Here is a 7,484-nt window from a genome sequence, read left to right as displayed (position 1 = left end):
TAGAAGATGAGTTAATTTAAACCACGAGGGCTAATCGTGTCCAATCTGTGTATCCATTTCAGCTCCGCTTGGAGTAATAGGCATTCACGGTCGCCTCCACGGATTGGTGCAGGAACAAAGTCTATAATAATTATCATTATTATTTTCAACAGGGGGTAAGTAGAATGAAAACAATTATTTGAAAATAGGCCAAAGAGACCCCTATTACAGTCCCATTTATTAAAAAACTTGCCTTTTGTAATATTAAAACTTAAAGGAAAACTATACCCCCAAAATGAATACTTAAGCAACAGATAGTTTATATCAAATTGAATGACATATTAAAGAATCTTACCAAACTGGAATATATATTTACATAAATATTGCCCTTTTACATCTCTTACCTTGAACCACCATTTCGTGACTCCATCTGTGCTGCCTCAGAGATCACCTGACCAGAAATACTACAACACTAACTGTAACAGGAAGAAGTGAGGAAGCAAAAGGCAGAACTCTGTCTGTTAATTGGCTCATGTGACCTTACATGTGGTTTGTATGTGTGCACAGTGAATCTTACGATCTCAGGGGGCGGCCCTTATTTTTTAAAATGGCAATTTTCTATTTATGATTACCCAATGGCACATACTACTAATAAAGTATATTATTTTGATAATGGTTCATTTACATGAAGCAGGGTTTTACACATGAGCTGTTTTACTCAGTATCTTTTAATAGAGACCTACATTGTTTGGGGGGTATAGTTTTCCTTTAATCACTACTTCTCAACTATATCACTTTGCTTGCTGATTGTTATGTGCTTGTTTACAGTGCTGTGGAGTATGTTGCTGCCAATAATATAAAATCTACTCTCTTGCAAAAAAAAAAAGCAACTGCCAAGTCATTTCCAGGTTTGGGGGCGGCGCCAACACCCGATGTAGCCAGACGCACAGTAGAAAGCTCCGTGCAGGGGAATACTATTAAGCAGACTGGAACCGGACACCATTGGGAAAATTACGGCATTTTTTCCCAAGTCTGGGGCGCAGTCAGACGTGTGTCTCTCCCTCCAAGATGGCGCCAATTATGGGAACAGCAGCCCAGAGCTCACAGAGGCAAGTACAGTCATGCAGCCCCATTTAGAAGCGCGATCTCCACAAGCCATTACATTACCCATACTCAAAAACCTACTTACCACACTCAGGACAGACCTCCAGGCAGACCCTGGGGGGCAATGGCAGAGCTCCATAGAGAAATCAGACAGATAGGAGGCCGCACAGACTACCTGGAGAGTAAAATGGCAGAGTTAGTAAGCTTACACAATGAGCTGATTGATTCAAATGCAGCACTTGAACATGAAATAGGCCAACTAAGTAACAAAATAGCTGATCTGGAGGACAGAAATAGGAGGAACAATATTAGACTGAGAGGCATCTCAGAACAAATAAAAATGGAAGAACTGCATCACTACTTAAATACCATGCTGCAAGAGATATTCCCAGAGGAAAATCCTGACCTCCTCCTCATTGACAGAGCTCACAGGCTACCTAAAAATAAGAATGCGCCTCCAAATCCACCCAGAGAGGTGATACTAAGACGGCACTTCTTCCACATAAAGGAACTCACCCTAAAGGCGTTCTGAGATAAGCAGGACATACCTGAAAAGTACAATATGCTTCAATGCTATCCTGACCTCTCAGCGCTCACAATGAAAAAGCGTAAGGAATTCGCTCCTGTCACTGCTGCACTGAGAGAGGCAAACGTACCCTACAGGTGGCTCTTTCCAGTCATGCATAAAGATACACCCTATATTATGGACACACCACAGCATGGAGCCCAATTTTTAAAGCAGAGGCAGCTTTTACCGGACCACAGTGCACTGCCTCAGACAGCTACGAAATTACCTAAAATTCCACAAGATTGGCAGGTACAAAAACCAACTCAGCGTAGAGCAGAGACCCAGCAGAATATATATGAACATGCCAAATCGGATGACACTGAAAAAACCTGAAAGACTCACAGAGCAATACCTATCTTGACCCTCCTATGGTAATAGGCAGGTAAACAGTTTCCATGCCTGAAGACAACCACTTCGCAAGTTCTGATCTCCCCTACAGGGAGCTTCCTTTAGGCTACTACCTCCCCCCGACCATGGCTTCAAAAAGCAATTATTCACACATTAAAACACCTATGCTGGACATAACGTAAAACAACAACCACGTTTGTCCAGAAGCCACTCTATACGATGCTATCTATAGTATTGCTGTAAATAACTTTATGTGTGTAAAAGTTTTAATACTGATTTACCTAATGCTCTCTTTCTCCTTTACCTTTCACACCTTTCTCTTTCCCTCCTCCACCCCCCCCCCTGCCCAAGGTTTGACGGCTCCCTCTCGGAAAGAAGAAACCAACAGATCAACCCGCAGAACATGCCTACCACTGCGGAGGACACTCTCCATCAAGTAGCAAAATGTGAGTAACAAACAAAATCACCACACCTATGTCACACAAAAATGGCGGTCACAATAACAATACTCAATGTTAACGGCCTAAACAGCCCGAACAAAAGATCCCACTTTATACTCTGGGCCAAGCAAACTAAACCAACAATACTGTGCATGCAGGAAACCCATCTTGCAAAGGAGCAACCCACTTGACTAAACTGTAAAGAATATCCACTACAAATATATGCAAGCAGCCCTGTAAAGAAAAAAGGAGTAGCAATCTGGTTCCACTCCATGATCACCCCCCGAGTCATTAAGCAACAAAGTGATCCGTAAGGCAGATATATCATTGTCATAATAGAACTGCAAGATCAAGTATACACAGTAGCTTCAGTATACGCCCCAAACACAAAATAGTCCACCTTCTATCGCACCTTTTTCGGAATATTGAACAAATCAAAACAAGGAAAAGTCATAATAGGAGGAGACTTTAACGTACCTATGGCACATGATCTGGACACCAGCTCAGAGAAGGTTCATACACCCAGAAGGGAAGCCCTTACTCATGCAGCAAATCTAAAAAAACATCTAAAATGCCACAACCTTTTTGACACCTGGAGACCACTCTACCGAACAGGGAAAGACTTTACACATTATTCACATTCCTACACCGGGGTACTCGAGGACAGACTATATTTTCACAGACAAAGACTCCCTCCAAACCATAGACAAGACACAAATTGGACTGATAACGTGGGTGGACCATGCACCGGTAACCATTTCATAAAATCTTAATAAATCCACACCGTCCACTACCCACTGGAGACTAAACAAATCATTATTACTTAAAGGAGAAGGAAAGCTACAGAGGCATTTTATTGCCAATAGATTAGCTGCAACAGTGCAAGCTAGAATGCTATATTTATTCTGTAGAATGTTTTACCATACCTGAGTAAAATGCTCTAGAAACTCTCTGTTTGTTTAGGATAGGAGCTGCAGTATTAATGTGGTGTGACATCACTTCCTGCCTGAGTCTCTCCCTGCTCTGGGCTCAGATTACAGTAGAGAAGGGAGGGGTGGGGGAGAGGAGCAAACTGAGCATGCTCTTGCCCAGGGCAATGAGGTTTAAGCTGAAGGCAGGAAGTCTGATACAGAAGCCCATGAGTACACAATAGAAGGAAAGAAATGCTGTGTTTCTTTTGACAGGGGACTCAGAGGAACATTACTTTGGGGGTTTACTGGTATATTTAGATTGACCTTTCTGATAAGGCTTACTTAGTTTTAACCTTTCCTTCTCCTTTAATAAGGAAGTAGCCCAACAATGCAAACAAATGGGGAAGTCCCAACACCTATAGTTTGGTGTGCACACAAACCAAACTTATAAAATTTGGCTCACTGCTTAAACGACAACGAGTACAGAAAAAGATAGAGCTAACAAAACTACTGCAAGATTTAGAAAGGCAAAACAAAACCAAACCCAACAAACAACTGACCAAGAAAATCAGGGTGGTGAGGAATCAACTATATGAAATGGACCTTATTAAAACACAATATCACCTACAGAGGCTGTGATTAACTCATTACACGAAAGGCAACAAAGCATCAAAACTACTAGCCAACATGCTAAAGCGACAACAAAAAAACCAAGCTATAGATCACTTACTCGACAAATATAACGGGAAAATAACTAACCCCAAAAAAATAGCGGACACATTTGCAGAATACTATGCAACCCTATATAACTTGAAGCAAGACACGACTTTACAGGACCCGTAACCGACTTTACAGGACATTAGCAAATTTCCAACAAATGTAAACCTCCTCCAAATAACTTTAGCACAACTAAAAATTGTAAATACACCTATCCAACCCACTGAAATCCAGGATGTGATAAATACTACTCCAGCAGGAAAAGCACCTGGGCCAGATGGATTGACAGCTTCTTACTATAAACTATTTCAAACCATACTCATCCCCCAGCTGACCCAACTATTCAATCACATACAACAACAGGGGACCCTACCTGAAGAAATGCTGACAGTAACTATCTCAAATATCCCTAAACCAGACAAACCCCGAAACTCAATGTGCCAACTTCCGACACATCTCACTACTAAATGGAGATACAAAACTATACGCAAAAGTGCTAGCAAATAGACTACAAGAGATCCTCCCAGACATTATACACAAGGACCAATCAGGATTTACTACGGGAAGACAAGGAGTGGATAACACCAGAAAGCTTATATCCCTAATAGAGAAAGTAACTCGCCACAACACACCAACAATCTTGCTAGCTCTGGATGGCGAGAAGGCTTTCGATAGAGTTCATTGGCTATACATGGAGAAAACCTTACAAGTTTTTGGATTTCAGGGACTGACAATTCTAGCGCTATACTCAACACCTACGGCACAGGTCAACAACATGGAGTTTCTCTCAAAACCTTTCCACATCACAATTTTTTTTACAAATACCTACGCATAAGACACTTTCTGGCCCATTCTCAGAAAACCTCTCCAGACTACAAATGCCCTTCGAACTAATTTGCTTCCAAAAAGCAGGGAAAAGGAAAGGACTATCTAGAATATACAAAGCCATTCTGTCAGGCCTGGGAGATGCGAAACCATTGCACATTCAGAAATGGGAGCAGGATCTCAATCTTGAATTTACAACACAACAATGGTCTAGATTAGCAAATATTGCCACCAAGTACACTAAATGTACAAATCACATTGAAAACCACAAAAAGATATTATTCAGGTGGTACAAAACACCTTCACTTATAAATAAAATATACCCGAATATGTCAGATACATGTTGGAGGTGCAACGCAGCATCAGGCAGCATGATGCATATATGCTGGAACTGCCACAAAATCTCCCCATTCTGGGCAGAGGTCAATACCCTACTTACAGAGGTAGTTGAGACACCAACACACCTGACACCGGCAATGGCATTACTAAACCAGAGAATACAAGATCTAGCTCCTAAAATAAGGAAAATAACATTCCACATCCTCACAGCAGCCCGCCTACTTATACCAAGGCACTGGAAGTCTACAGATATACCCAATAAAGACAACCTAATTAACCTTATTGACTCAAACCTTACCCATGAGAAATACGCAGCAATGACCCAAACACAAATAACTAAGGCCCTACTCACCCACAGACTATGGGAGAAATATAAAGAGAGACCCAAATAGCCCAACACATCTACAAAGAACAGAGCCTATCTTCACCCACAACAATTAAGAAAAATCTGAGAAGCTAAGTCCACCGGAAATAACATGATACAAACAGTCAAACCACCTCCCCCCAATCAAGTTATATACCAAGAACTATTGGAACTTACCCCTCACAACCCCCCCAGTGCCATCCCTACCCAGTTCTCTACTTATCTTTCTGTTTTCATCACTTTTTTCTTCTCATTCCTTCTCTCAATCTGAGAATCAATAAAAATTCCAGATTCTATTCAAATGTATGGGCACAATTTTAGGCTATGATTCCTACAGCAGCTGAGCTTGCTGCAAGTTAGAGTCAGATGTCATCTGTATAAAAGCAAACACCCTTGTTGGCTGTTATCTGCTAATAGAACTGGTGCAAACTTTTGATCTAAAAAGCAACTAAAAAATAAAATGTTACTAGCTTCAAAGTGCATAAAATAAGACATCAAACTGAACACAGCTGATAGTATTGTTTTATAACATATAGGTTGTGGTAGTAAAAATAAATGATTAAAGTGATACTGAAACTAAAAAACTACTCTTCAAAATATAAATGTATTAAATAAAACTTACCCATAGGCCATGTTTTTTTTTTGCTGATAGGTCTGTTTTTGTTCTGTTATTGTTACTTGAAGTTCCTAAAGCTGATGGTTTTGCCAACCTGAATGTCTCTTTTTGACCTGTCAGAGTTTCTAATGCTAATGGACTACTGCTGCACAAATATGGCAGACCCTTAATAGAGGAACATGGGGAATCAGATATGTAATGTAAAAACATGTATGGCAAATTTTAAATAGCATGCAAAGACAATGTTATGATAGATAAAAAAAAGTTTAATTTCTGTTGTCAGGGTCTCTTTAAGAATTAGGATTATTATTAGGAACAGTTGTGTTGGAAGAAATGAATACTTGGCAAGGCTGGGAAAACTTTTACATTATATACACAGCACAAGATGCCCAAAAGGTAGGTCATTTGTTAGCATTTTGTTCAAATGATCTATGGGTACCGAATAAAGCCGAAGGTTTGGAAAACAATAATGCTGCCTGCATATTTATGAGCAGTGCTTCCACAGGGGTATTTTGTAAAAACAACATAAATAAAACAAGAAAGGAGGTACATCTGGAATACAGGGACAAACCTATTGAAAAGCTCTAGCATTTAGATAAGGCTATTATAACCAATGTCTAGTCTAGTCTAAAACAAAAGAGGAGCATATTAATCAAATCTGGAGCATATCTTTGCAATGTCTTAGCATTGGGCTAAACAATGTCTTACCCATAGTTTTGGCACCTTATGACTGCCACTGCAAAACAGGATTTATGAATAATTGTTGATAATTATGAAACTAACACAATTTCATGCTGTTTGATTTATGGCTGGCATTAGGAGGTGCAGGCCTACAGTTCTGATTGGCTGCCAGTTGTTCAAGCTTCCATGCAAGCTTTATATGATACATATGTTAATATTGCACTGGGCAATTAAAAGTGAATAACTCCATTAAATCCTGAGCTGATAAAACGAAACCATCAGAGTACTGTGTTGTTTTATATTCTTGATAAATTGTACGCATCACCCCAAATAAAGTACTTTTATGCCTAAAGTAGTAAAGAGTGCGTCCATATCTGATATTCTTTAGAAATAGTGAGAGGGATTTATAATGATATGTTTGACTGGAGGGAAGCTGCATTGCAGCTCCAAAATCCCCAGGATGGAGAAAACCTTAGGAAGTAGGAGTTATTTGAATTTGCTATTAGAGCTGCGGAAATCACACAACTTTTTCACAGTCAGTTGCACGTAAAACCTTATTGCTTCAAAGGATGCTCTTTGCACTTCAGTATAG

Source organism: Xenopus laevis, chromosome 1L (genome assembly GCF_017654675.1).
Source record: "Xenopus laevis strain J_2021 chromosome 1L, Xenopus_laevis_v10.1, whole genome shotgun sequence".
Taxonomy (NCBI): Eukaryota; Metazoa; Chordata; class Amphibia; order Anura; family Pipidae; genus Xenopus; species Xenopus laevis.
Note: the sequence above shows the minus strand (reverse complement) of the source record.